The sequence below is a fragment of the Arvicanthis niloticus genome, chromosome 9, assembly GCF_011762505.2.
Source record: "Arvicanthis niloticus isolate mArvNil1 chromosome 9, mArvNil1.pat.X, whole genome shotgun sequence".
Taxonomy (NCBI): Eukaryota; Metazoa; Chordata; class Mammalia; order Rodentia; family Muridae; genus Arvicanthis; species Arvicanthis niloticus.
In genome coordinates this window covers 64,103,847-64,117,543 of record NC_047666.1, presented here as the reverse complement: position 1 = coordinate 64,117,543, position 13,697 = coordinate 64,103,847, and the positions used below count along the sequence as shown (strand labels likewise).

Below are 13,697 nucleotides of genomic sequence, written 5' to 3'. Positions count from 1 at the left end.
CAGGAACAAAACGTCAAGGACTCTTGATCTGGGTCACCCAGTGATAACCCGTTGTAGGTCGGAGTCATCTAGAGAATGTATTAAAATGCAAATGCCTACCTGAGTGTGGAGGCTTGTGCTTGTAATCTCAGCACACAGGAGGCTGAGGCAGGAGAACGGTAAGCTAAAGGATGGTCTGGGCTGCAAAGCCAGATGTTAGGACAGACAGACAAAATAGATTCTTGGGTTGCAACTAAGAGTTGCTGAATGAACAGATATGAGAAAGGTCACTTTTTTTCTTTTTTTAAAAAACAAGGTCTCAAGTAGTTTGGCTTGCCCTGGAATCCACTGGGGCTACAGACCTGCACCACTACTCCAGGTTTTTGTGGTGCTTGGGATAGAGTTCAGGGATTTTTGAATGCTATCAAATAACTCTAATTTGTGCACTGTATCAAAAACCTCAGCTGGGTCCAAGAATGAGCATCTCCTTCCCAGGCCAAGGTCATTCTTCCGGTCAGGGGACTGATACTCTGTGCTATTAAACTTGGAACACAGTGACAACCATACGCCAGTCACCGACATCCGTTTCAGGGACTTCTAAAATCAAAACCTATGGGCTTCTAAGCTTTTAGGCAACCGTCAGCCCCACAGATGAGCGAGTAGTTAGTCTCCAAGGCAACGGAAGCCTGAACCATTGGTAAATCACCAGGATTGAGCGAAGGCTCCCAGGTCAACGCTTGCGAGTTTTGGCCGCTAGAGGGAGACAAGGTTATTGTTTTCCAGGCCAGAGCTGCAGAGAAGAGGAAAAGTACTGAGGCACGCTGAGCAAAGCCTATGAGAACACCGGCAACAAGGCTCACTGTTCCAGGGCCGCAGCAAAGCACTGCAATCTGGATGCGCACAGATGCCATCAGGAACCGCGCGCCTGGCGAGGAGGGGAGGGGCTGTTTATTTCCCAAGTCACTTGGTTTCCCTTCCGTTCCTCAAAGTGCCTTACATCAATTCTGTTATGCAATCCGTGCCTGTCTGCTGTTACGAGAAGAAATAAGGACGCCGTGTTGTTTTGGGGTGGAGAAAGTGGCGTATGGGTCTGTGTGTGTGCAGCGGTGGGGGTGGGAGAGTGAGAGATGACAGTGGACTTGGATTTGCTGGCCCAGGACATTTCCTGCCCAGGTGTGTGGGGACATAAATCTGTACAGCAGGACTGGATACTTTGAGGTCTGGGCACATGTCCTTATGATGAGAAGAACAAGGGATTCTGTCGTAAAAAGACTAAGTCATACCTCGAATTAAGACAACAAAACGATCCAGATAGCAGTTTACCTGCCTTGAATTTGCAAAAGCTCACGGTCCACACTGTGCACCCCTTAGCTTATCTCTTGAGAGGATGCCTACACCTTGAACAGCACCAGGGCAAAGGGACAGATCCAGATTGTGTGACCAGGAACCGACCACTCAGTTTCTGTGACACTAGTGTCTCTTTCAGCCCTGCCTTCTCCACATGAGGTGACATCAGGTTCTCAACTCTTTCCTCTCAACTCTCTTTGAAAAGAGAGGCGCGCGCACGTGTGTGTGTTTTCATGTTAGAATATGAGTGTGCATGAGTATATGCATAAGAATGTGTGTATGTGTGTATGTTAAGTATGAGTGTGTGGTACATATGTGTGTATATGTATATGAGTTCTATGTGCATGCGTGCACTATGTGTATGCACACCGTGTGTTTGTTAACATATGCATGGTATGTTTGTGCCTATGAGTGTGCATGTGTGTAGTGTGTGGATATGTGTGTGGTGTGTGTGTGCCCATGTGTGTGCATGTGTGTAGTGTGTGGATGTGATCAAAGGTGTTTGTGCGCATGCGTATGTATGAATGAGTGTGTGGAGAGAAGACTTATTTGCTTCTACCTCAAACATGCTCTCTTTCGGGAAGTGAAACCACATCTCCATGAAATTCTCTCATCTCCACCATGTTTCTCCTCACCTCAAGCAAAGAGAATCTTGTACAAAAGACTTTTGGCTAGCTCATCCCCGTGTATCATGTCCCGGATAAGAACTCAGCTTTCCAAGAGTCCATGTACTAAGAGTCCCTCACTCCTGCTGAGTCTAGGGTGTCTCACCCCAATCCTTGGCTTGCTGCTGGACAGCACAGGGCTGCTCTGTTCTATGGCTCCCCCAGACATGAATATTTGGGGATGTCTCGGGGTGCCTTGTCCCTGAGCTCTCATCCCCACAAGGCTCCCATCAGCCACTGGGGCATCTGCTGCTGCTCTGAGCCTTGCCTTAATCACTGCCTGTTTGTTTAGATCACGAGGGAATTAGTGACCAGAATCCAGAGAATAGTGAGAGAAGTCTGCAGCAGATTGCTTGCCTTCCATCCCTCACTGGCCCTGTCCTTGAAAGACCCTGCCCCCTGCCTTCCCTTGCAACATTCACCCTGCAACTGGCCTGGAACATCAGCGGCAGGAAAGTCACTGCTCCAATTGAATTTTGCTGCAGTTTCTTTCTTTTTTTTTCTCCCCTAGATGCTGAGAGCTATTTTTAGCCAGGGACTTTAAAAAAATAGGGGATCCACGGTCTATTTTTAAAGCCCTTACGGAGGCCAAATAACCAAGGGTTCCTCATGCAGATTTGAGAGAGCAAGGTGGGAGAGGCTGGGTCAGTGGGTAGGGGTACCTGCCTGCAATTGTGGGGTACTCAAGAAAGCTTAGGAGGTTGGGTGAAGACAAAACAGGATGAAGCTGCTTTCACACAGGACACAAGAATAAGAACCTACCCACTCCCACGTCAAGCTCCCAAGTATACAATCCTAGTGTTACCAATGCCTGCAGCCTGCTGTGGAGAGAACACTGCCATTGACTGACTTTATCACGTTGTATTTTCCCAGAGTATCTTTACTCTGGCTCTTCTTTTGGTCTGACCATGTGTGGTGGGTATGAAACCAACCCTGAGCAGGCAGAGCTAAAGCCCTGAGTGTAGGGGGTGCTATGTGTGCTGACATGCTGGCCAAGGTACATGGGGACTGCACATGGCAGGACAAAGGGATCTGGCTTTAAAGAAGGTAGGGGGACTGGCAAGTGAGAGCACCAAGTCCCCTTCAGAATGATTGCACAGGGTCCCTTTCTTCTGTCTCCTTGAGCCTGTCACCCCGGCAGCCATATTTGGAAGCAGGTTTCACAGGCCTTGAGTGGAGGAGATTCCTCATCTCTGCTTTCCACAGGATGGATGAAGGGAATGTCCTAGCCGGCAGCCTGGCAGTCACCTCACTACTTGGCCCTACATGATCCTTCTTCTTCTTCTCGACTCATAAAATTCAGTCCCCAGGGCCATGTCTTCCTTGAAACTGACCAGGCTTCTTGATGCCACCCTGCTCTGCCCATTCCTCTTCCAAACTCTAGTAGAGTAAGGACTGAGGAGAAAATGAGATAGGTATGGGGACCCTCCTCACCTCCTTAATATATGAATCAATTACCCACAAAACCTCTCTTCCCCTGTTAATAATATGTACAATACTCTTCTTTGATGCCTTCACCACAAGAGAGAAAGCCTAGTGAATATGGGATGGGGATACCAGAGTCCCAGGAGCCATGAGTAAGATCTCTTAAAATAATACCTTCCTCAGGGCTGGAGGGGTGACTCAGCAGCTCAGAGTGCTAGCTCATCATGAGAACTGGAGTTGGGATCCCAGTATTTGTGTAATAAGTTGGCCATCTTTACAAATGCTTACAACTCCAGCCCCAAGGAGGGTGAAGACGGGAGGATGATTGGGGCTTATTGTCTTCCAGCCTAGCCCAGACTTGAGCCTTGGATTTAGGAAGAGGACCTGCCTCTGAAGAATAGACAGGGAGTGATGGAAAGGACACCTGATGTCCTCTTTTGGCCTCTGTAAATAAGCATGCACACGAGTGTGCGTGTGTGAACCCCTCACACACACATACAGTGCTCAAACCCTCAAGACTAACAGTGCTCACGTCCCCGGACCGCTCCAATTCTGTCTCTATCCTCTGGCAGTGAGAAGCCGAGATCTACCTTTTCCTCCAGCCTCCCTTTTCCTCCCTTTTCTGGGAGACAGCTGTGCATGTCTCCATTTTTATTTCTCCCACTTCTGGATTGGAAGTTCCTTTATATCTTCCATAGAAAGAGGCAGGGAGAGAGAGAGAAGCTTGCATTCTGACCCAGCAGCAGTCACACTGGCCCCCTCCCCTTTCCTGAGACCAGCACAGGCTGGGGTTGCTGCGGTGGCACTGTGGTGGTGCCAGGACCTCTGGGTGAGGCCTTTCTCCTGTGGAGGAGCTGGCATGGAAACCAGCAGTGTCAGTACTGTCACAGCTGGGGGTAGCATGGCCTCCCAGCCTCCATCAGCAGGTGGGGACAATGCCAGAGCCCCGTGTCCTGAAGTTTCTCTTTGTGTGTTATTCAGCATCTCTCCAAGTGTCTGTCCAAACCCATGGCTATTCTGGCCACATTCTGTTGTTGTTGCTTCCATCAATCTCTGAAGGACTCATGGTTGCCAGGACTCTAAGTTCACAGTATGGACGCCACCTTATACTCTGGATCCTAGCCCACAGTCTAGACTCCCAACCCACACTCTGGATCCTGACCTAGACTCTGGAATTCTGCTATACTCTATACTCTCACTCACATTAGAGATTCCTGTTCCACGTGCTAGAATCCATTTCCAGGACACTCAGACCTTACTGACCTGGCACTGTAAGGTGAAAGTTCCTCCCTTCCCTACTCGTCCTAAGTTTGTCACCATGTGTGATCTATCCACTTATGGTTTATCCTCTAACACTGCACCCCACAGGGAAAGGGAATTTTGTTTATTTTGGCCATACATGAGTCAGTACTGCTGTGCATAGACCATTGTTGCCTAAGTAAGTAGGCAGTTGTAGCATGAGTAGGTAACAGTAAAGTGTACGGTGGTGTGAGTGACTCTGGGAGACCTTTTCCTGACCCTTGCTGGAGGCTTCGGCAAAGTGGAGATGCAGGGAGGAAGGAATGGGGTAAAGTCTGTATTCAGTTTGGTTTCTTCCCTCTCTTGGTAACGGACTTCTAACAATCCTGAAAATCTTGAAATGGTCATACCGTTTTTTTGTATGCTAATGAGATCACTTTTGGCTCGCTGTTGCTTCAGACTGAGGATAGACACAGGAAAGACAAAGAAAAAATGGGGAGGGAGAGCCTGCCAGCCCCCCTGGGACTTAAGATGGAATTAGATACCAACTTCCGATGAAGATATCACACATGGTGATGCAACCAAACTGCCTTAAAACTCCAGAGGGCAGGATGGGAGGCATCTTTTCTGGATATGTGTAGCCGGCACCCATGGGTAAGGAAGGCTTTCTTTGCCACAAATGGAGATCATCCCAGACAACCACAACTGGACACAATGCAGAGATCAACAGAGCAGGGGGATCCCATCTCCAATGGATACATCGACACCACAGCTCCTGCATCTGTAGCTCAGGGAACATTGTGCAAGAGAGAAAGGAGAGACGGTAAGAGCCTGACTACCAGGAGTCTGCTGTGAAATGACAGCACAAACCAGACTAGAAAATAGCAATATCGGCGAATGTGTTAATGTGGAGGTTGGGGGGAGTTTCACAGGACACTAACTCCTAGAGAAAGAACTTCCAGCCTCTCCCATGATTGAGATCCCTTACTGGTTGTAAGGGATGAAAGTGCAGCTTGGAGTGTAGCTTTGAAACTGTAAACACACGAACAACCAAGATGGACTCAGTGTATGTGTGTGCTCTCACGTGCGTGCGCGCATATATGTGTGTGTGTATGTGTGTGTGTATGTGTGTGTGTGTGTGTGTGTGTGTCTGCACGTGTTTGCACACACGTTAGCATACATGTACATCTATATGAGTAACAAATATAACAAGCAAAAAGAGGTTAGCACCTTGAAAGGGGGCAATGGGAGGCTCTGGGGGAGGGGAGGTAGGAAGTGTTGGAGGGAGAAAAAAAAAGATGGAGAAATAATGTAATAAAGCAATGTAATTCTATTCCAGTTAAAAACACTTTAAAGAAAAGTTCGCCGAAGGGCCGGGGTTTTCGAGAATGTTGAGGTAACTGAACGTGTGGAGGCGTCTGGATCTGGTGTGGCTATACAGGACCTGGATCCTCCACACACTTTTCTACCTGCGCCTCCTCCCCATGGCACATGCAACTCTTCATCATATTCTTGGCCATATTCTTTCAGTTTCCCTGAAGTCTGAGAGCTCAGGTTAATTCATCAAAGCTGAGGGGGGCGTTGGAGGGCCCTTAACTTAGAGCAGCAAGTGGATCAGAGTCACAGGTAAGGCAAGCAGAACTTGTGACCTCCATTTCATGCGACAGGTCTATAGACAGAACCCTCCCACTGTGAGTATTTACAGGCAGATGATGTCAGATCTGAATGGATTCAAGCACCCCAGCGTCTGTCTGCACTGGCTTCGCTGCCTCCTCCTGGGGAGAAATGTTCACTTCTTCCCAGGTTACAGAGTCACATGCTGGACTTTGTGGTTGGTGAGAGAGCAGAGGAATGTAGGTTATTCTCCCAAGAAGGTAACAAGGAAGTGAATGTCTGTCTCACACAGAGTGGGTCTGCTCCAGGCTCCAGGGCATGAGAGACATAGATCCCCTTTCCCGAATGTCAGAACAGGAGCGTGACAAACCATCAAGAATGAGCCCCACATCCAGGCATAAGGGGGACCTGAAGTCCAAACCATCAAGGTGGTTTGCTTAGTGTCACAGCTTGTTGGTGACAGCAGGTAGGGAGCAGGTTCTCTGGTCCCTGCCTCTAATTGTTTTGGGCACTCAAGTGACCTCTGCTTTCTCTCTCAGCTAAAATCACAGGGGATGCAATTTATTTCCTAGGCCAGGGAGGCAAGAGCTTTCCTGATGTACCAAGAGAATTTGTTTGCAGCACCTTTTCACAGACCCAGGGGTTGATCGGACTGGGGCAAACAGGAAATGAAGGACAAACTGACGTATCTACAGAGAAGTGGGGTTCAGGTGAGCTGGGCTCTTGGATGGAGAAGTCACAGCACCCCAGGAGCTCCGCATGTTTCTCATATACAGTTGAACAGGGAGGCCGGTCTTATGGTGTCTGGTAAACAGCTGAGCAAGGGTGGAGGTCTAGCGCATCTTAGTAGGAGCAGTCCCTGTCAGAGAGTGTTCTTCAGGCCATAATCATCCGGAGGAGAAAGCTACGGTAGACATTCGTTGCACAGATTGTCAATCTTTGTACTTGGACTGGAGGGCAGCTTTGCCATCCCTGGGAGGCTAAACCAGGGAAGGCTTTGTCACTCACATGGGGCCGAGGCACGTGTCCTTGGCAGGGCCACGCTCATGTCAAATAATGAGCATTTACCCTGCACTTCCTTTTCGTATTTCTTAGATGTCTAAGATAGCTCTTTACACTTAGTCTAGAAGCAGTTCCCCACAGCGTTAGACACTGGACTGTCAGGATAACAGAAGAGAAGGTTGCAGCAGCCATTATGCCAACAAAAAACAAGAGGAATGCTTTAACAGGCTAAAGGGCCTACAGCCTTGAAGCTTAGTGTGGGTGTTTTTGAGATACTGGTGGAGAAACCAACCCGATCATAAATCTTTCGCTTTTCTATGATGTGCCTACATAATTGGGCCACATTGTCACTGTCACGATTGTGGGCCCAAGTACCCAGGAGGTGGGTCCCTTGATTCCCAATTATTCTGCCCAAATCATATATCTGTAATGCACTCTGAAGAATTGAATGGAGCCTCTCAGGACCCCAGAATGGTTAGAGCAGCCCCGCCCTCCAAAGTGAAGGGAGTCATTAGTATAAACAGATAAAGAAAGATTGACCAAACCATTGGTTAAAAAAAAAGCTCTGGCAAGGCTTCTCCCTGACCTGCCTTACCTACATGGATACAATTACAAGCATAGCCAGTGGGTTATTCGGGTAGAGTTGTTCAGAAACTGGGTATCATTTAAAACTGCTATGATATCCTCCTTCAGCTACTAGCGTCTTCTCACCACAAAGGAATTCAAGAGTATTTGACAATGACCTATGCTCCATGCTAACAATACAATGCACATCTCTGGGTGAAAGTTTAGGATGCTGATGGGACACGCAGTGCATGAAGCTGTTCCTAGAGCAACATAGCACAGAAAAGCCCATCAGGTCAGTCCTTTACACACCAGCCCCTTTTGAGCTGTTAAACTTTCCCCTTACACTGGCCCCATCCCCCCTTTAGAAGCGTATCTTCTCCTAATTAATTATATCTGCTTCTGCTGCAATGGAGCATCTCATTGCTTCATGACACAAGATCCTTGAAGCCATTAAGAGGTGGTGGCCTGTAAATCCTGATGTCTGCTGAGATCAACCTGTCCCCTGGGAGCCATGTGCATGACGTTATCTGGAAACAGGCTCTCTGTAGATGTAATTCAGTTGTTCATCTTGAGGTGCAAGTGGCCGGTGTAATGTGAGAACAAGCACATGTCTAAAAAACCCACAGTGGAGTGGCAGAGGAAGAGAGACCCAGGAAAGATGGAAGCAGAGATGGTAGTACCAGTCGTGGACATCCAGACCATCAGGAGCTGGAAGAGGTAAGGAAGGGATCTCCCTACATGTAGGAAACATGGCCATGGTCGGGTTTGATTTCAGAAGTCTTGGCTCCATGGATGTGAGAGAATGGGCGTCTTTGTTGAAGCTCCCAAGGAGATGAGATGTTAATGACCCCTTAGCAACGACAGAGTGAACCATGGTACTGCCAGCTCCCCTCAGCCTGCTGCTCTTCCTGCATAGAAAGCACAGCCTTGTCACTCATCCAGAAGCCACGCCTAGCTGGTAAATGGTGTTCCTTCACAGTCTCTGCTTCAGTTCCTGACTCTGGGTTCTTGCCTTGAGTTCCTGCCCTGATTTTGTGTATGGTGTGTGTGTGTGCGTGTATGTGTGTGTGTATATATATATATATATATATACATATATATATACATATATATATGTGTGTGTGTATGTGCATATGTGTGTATATGTATATGATGTAATATATGTTACATACATACACATATATATTACACACATACACTATATATTACACACATACACATGCATGCATACACATATACACATATGCACATACATATACAAGTACATATACATATATATGATGAGCAACCTGGAGGGAGCAAAACAGTGTCTGTGTATATGTGCGTGTGTGTGTATACACACTACTATATACACATATATACTATATATACACACATATAGTATATACATATACTATATATACATATGTATATATATACTATATGTGAGTATATATATGTATATACTATATATACACACATATATATAGTATATGTGTATAATATATACAATGTGCATATATGTGTAATACATATAATGTGTGTATGTGTGTAAAATAGATATAATATGTATATGTGAGATATCTATATCTGTCTCTGTGTGTGTGTGTAGTTGTGTAGCCCACCTGCCTAGGCCATAGTGAGTTAGGCCCTTTTATATCAATTACCAATCAAAAAAGATATATAGATATGTCCACAAGACAATCTAATGGAGACAATTTTTTAACTGAGGTTCTCTTTTCCCAGATGTTGACAGCCAAATTAGCCATCCCAGTCACCTACCTACTGCTTCCTGTGAATTGGATATAAATCTGCTTCGTGGGCACTGAGTCCCTGGGAACCTAAAGGAGTGACGTGTATGCTGTTCTGATGACAGGGGAGAACAGAGGCAGAGAGAGGAGAAGTAAATTGGCACAGTGTCAACAACCAGTGAGGAGGAGGGATGCTGAGATACAGGCTCTCTGCAGATGTAATTCAGTTAATCATCTTGAGATGTAATTGCCTACATTGCCTGGGGACAGGTATCCTGCTAGAGACTCACAATGGAGTGGCGAAGTTAGGGAGGGTCAGGGGAAATGAAGACAGAGATGGGGACATTGACTGTGGACATCTGAACCAGCAGGAGCTGAGAAAGGTGGGTAAGCTGGGGTCAGGAGCCCATTTCAGGCTTCTAGGCTCTCCACTCTAGGGTGCTATTGCTGCTTATGGTGGAGATATACCAAGCACAGCCATCTTGCATGCTGGGAATTTCTCTAAACCCTTTGCATACGCTATCTACCTAACCTCACAACTACCCTGAAAGTGGGGGCTACTGGAGATGAGAAAGCAGAGCTACAGAGATCCCAGGGAAGCCACTCAGGCCCTGACCCTGTTTCTTGATTTAGAAAAATTTCATATATATCCTGAATGGAAAGTAGAATCTGCTTGCCCACTCCTGCTGAGCAGGAGTCTACTGGCGAACCTACTGCAGGGTGGGGTCGCCAGCTGAGTTACTGTCACTGCAGAGAACCAAATGCTTCACTTTAGGTTCCATCCCACTTCTCTGGTGTGTTCTTTGCTCCCAGATAGAGAGTGTCTATACAGGCAAATGTGTGTAAGCCCAGCCTTTAGCAGGCAGAGGCAGTAGGCTCAGGAATTTGAGTGCAGTCTGTGTTGTACAGTGAGCTCAAGGGAAGCCTGAGCCACACAGTGGGAACCATGTTTCACTCCAGCCCCTAAAATACGGCAAGATTCCCTTCTAGAATTGTCTTGTTTTTTTTCTTGCAGATGTTGGTACCTTTTACAAAACCACCTGCCCGATAGCTTAGATTCTCCTCTGCCAATCTCTTTCAGATCCTCACACATGCATCTGAGAGCACAGAGAGCCCAGTCTGAGCTCTCAAAAGGATGTTTGAGTTCAGGAAGGGAGGTGGCAGGCTTGGGAGCTGTCATGCCATATGCCCGAATCTGGGCCTTCATGAAGGCAGCACTTCTGTCTTATGGCCCAGAGCACTTCTTACTATTCCCACAACATGTCTGTTTTTATGGGGGTCTATCACATTCGCCTTACATCTCCTGTGATCATATACAGATATCCAAGTTTTGCTGCCCTAACCACCTGAATGTCCAGTTTGGCTCAGTATGTTGCAAGTACGATTTTCTTATTTTGATATTCATTTATTTATCTGATCATAATGTTGGGTTGTAATAAAGGATGTGAAAAGTGAGCACATTGGCGGCCTCTGGAAGGCTGTGGCAGTCTCTGGAAGGGTCTGGAAGGGTCTGGAAGGGTCTGGAAGGGTCTGGAAGGCTCTAAAGTCCAACTTTACTAGTATTGAGAGGTGAGACTGAGAGGCTGGCTGGGGCTTATTTCCAAAACATTTCCTGATCTGTAGAGATTCCATGAAGGAAAGAAGAACTCAAAGAGGTGAACGAGCAGAGACTTCCCTGCTATACTTTAGTGTGTTCATGGGACTAAGAAGGCAGTTGTGACAGTCAGCAGCTGAGAATAAGGACCACAGAGTCAGCTAATAGTTCTTATATACTAAGTCTATTCTAGGCACCATGTTGGGCTCTTGGCCTTCATGGTTGCCACATTGTTTTGGAACACTATTCCTAGGGATATGTGAATAATCATTTATTCATTCCAAATAAGGAAACCACAAATCAAAGTAACAATACTACCCAAGTCCAATTTGATAAATCACTGAGTTTTTGGGGGTTAGTTACCGGAGCTGGGTTGAGGAGTTACTTACTGTAACAGGGAAAACTCAAAGGCAATCATGTCACTGAATGTCAGCTTGGGTGACAACTCATGAAAGCTTGAACCTGCAGCTCCCTGCACACTTTGCTGGCAGCTTGACAGGATGGTGTGTCTTTTTTTCTTGGCAGTTCTTACTGCTTGTATAACTTTCTCTGTGTTGGAGATATTATTTTAATTTGGTAAGTTTCATGAACTTCTTGAGACTTCTGAGTTGGTTGCTTCCTGAGATGTAAGGAGGATCCCTGTAGAACTTCCTGAGTCTTCAGGAGTTTCCCTCTGAAATGGAATGTTTCAGACGAATAAAATTGCTGCACAACACCAATACTGTATGTAGTATGTGTCTTTCCATTTTGCTTATAAGAAAGCAGAGGATCCAAGAGGTTAGGTAACCCCTTGAGATCCTCTTTCCGGTGAGGGGTGGCGGCATTTCATCTCCACATATAGAAGGTCTTCCATCAGAGCCCAGTCCTTCATCAATGTCTGTTCCTACAGCTTCCATATCTACTTGCTTCATGCATTCCAGATTGCTCATCCAGATAAAGAACTCTCTTGTCTCCTAGGGGACATTGAGATTCTCTTTTTACAAAAAGGCATTGTAGACAGTATATGGAGAAGGCAATAGCTAGAAATGTTGACCATAAAATTTATGGAACACAGTTCCAGAATATGTCTGGTAAGAAGACAATAAGGCAGCAGAGGGAACTAGGGAAGTAGACTGGCTCAGGTAATGAAGAAGACTAGGACTTGTCTTCTGCCTGAGAGGTCATGTCGAGCCATCAGAAGCTGTTGAGCAGAGAAATTAACAAAACTATAATTGGGCATCATAAAGGAGTCTGCAGTAGTAAGAGCTGAATGGGGCAGTCTTACCCATATTCCTTCCTGTCACACAACTAGAAGGGTCCTCTCTTCCTCCATGCAAGAGGTAGCACACACCTGTGGGTAGAAGGCCATACACTTCTCTCATTCATCCCTCAAAAAAATCAAACATAGAACTAGATCCAGCTACACCATTGGTGGGTGTACGCCTGGAGAGCTCTAAGTCAGCCTGCCACACTTGCACACCCAGGCCTATTGCTGCGCCATCCACAGGGGCTAAGAAATGGAACCAGCCTGGATGCCCATTACAGATGACTGCATGAGGAAGCTGTCATCTATGTGCAGAGTGGTGGTTCATCAGGGAAATGAACGGGCTATGTTACGCAAAACAAGTCAGATACAGATAGACAAGCATCTCATATTTCCTCTCATACACAGAATTTAGATCCCTATATATGAAATACATATGTCGATGTGGAGAGGGAGTTAGTGAGAAGGAGAAGGAAAAGAGAACCATGGCATCGGGAGAGCTAGAGCAGGAGACGGTAACAGGAAATGAATGGGAGTAAAGTCTACGGGTATAAAACGTCACAATGAAACTTATGCTGCAGGCCAATCAAAACGTGAGTTATAAAGGGAGTCTCTCTCCTTACCCAGCGGAGATCATGTGGGGGGCATGGCTTTCGTTCTAATCTAATTTCAGTTGCTGTGAGAAAATGCCACCAATAAAAATCAACTTAGAAGAGAAAGAGCTATTTTTTTTCTCACTATTGTTGTTAATTTTACTTATTCACTTTACATCCCTCTCACTGCCCTCTTCAAGTCACCTCCTCCCACAATCCTTTTCCCATCCCCCCCCATCTCCTCTGAGCAGGTGGGAGCCCCTTGGGTATCCCCCCACCCTGGCACTCAAGTTTCTGTGAGGCTAGGCGCATCCTCTCCCACTGAGGACTGACAAGGCAGCCCAGCTAGAAGCACATATCCCACTTACAGGCAGCAGCTTTTGGGATAGCCCCCACTCCAGTTGTTTGGGACCCACATGAAGCCCAAGCTGTACATCTGCTAGGGAGGCCTAGGTCCAGTGAAAGGGCTTATTTTTTTATTTTAATTTTTTCCCCTCTTCCCTTCTTCTGCTCGCTCTGGCCCTGCTCACTCTGGCCCCACTCTCTTCGCTCCAAAGGTTTTTTATTTATTTATCATATGTACATACATGTAGCTGCCTTCAGACACCCCATAAGAGGACATCAGATCTCATTATGGATGGTTGTGAGCCACCATGTGGTTGCTGGGATTTGAACTCATGACTCCCGGAAGAGCAGTCA

At 46.6% G+C, this 13,697-nt stretch overlaps 1 long non-coding RNA gene across 1 annotated transcript; it reads left to right on the top strand.

The window, feature by feature from the left end:
• Nucleotides 1-5,972: 5,972 nt before the first annotated feature.
• Nucleotides 5,973-11,881, top strand: LOC143443540 (uncharacterized). Its single transcript, XR_013112629.1, has 2 exons — nucleotides 5,973-8,796; nucleotides 9,564-11,881. It is a non-coding gene; the product is annotated as an uncharacterized LOC143443540 (long non-coding RNA).
• The last annotated feature ends 1,816 nt before the right edge of the window (nucleotides 11,882-13,697 follow it).